Genomic DNA, 242 nt, shown 5'->3' on the forward strand with positions numbered 1-242 from the left:
ACCCATGGCAGGCATACCTAGCACAGATGGACGGAGAGAAAGGCCGGGCCAGGCCGGCAGATATGCACACGGCAAGTGGGGATGGAGAGCCTGGTGCTGGAGCCCAGCTCTCGCTGGATGAGGGACAGCCGCGCTCCATTCATGCCAGTAGCCCAAGGGTGCTGGGCTGGGCAGGCGGAGACCAAGAGGCAGCAAGGGCTGTCTTTGGGGACCTGTGGAGGGGAGGGGTGAGGGGGCTGGGG

This window comes from Cariama cristata, unplaced genomic scaffold, assembly GCF_000690535.1.
Source record: "Cariama cristata isolate BGI_N322 unplaced genomic scaffold, ASM69053v1 scaffold15548, whole genome shotgun sequence".
NCBI classification, from domain to species: domain Eukaryota; kingdom Metazoa; phylum Chordata; class Aves; order Cariamiformes; family Cariamidae; genus Cariama; species Cariama cristata.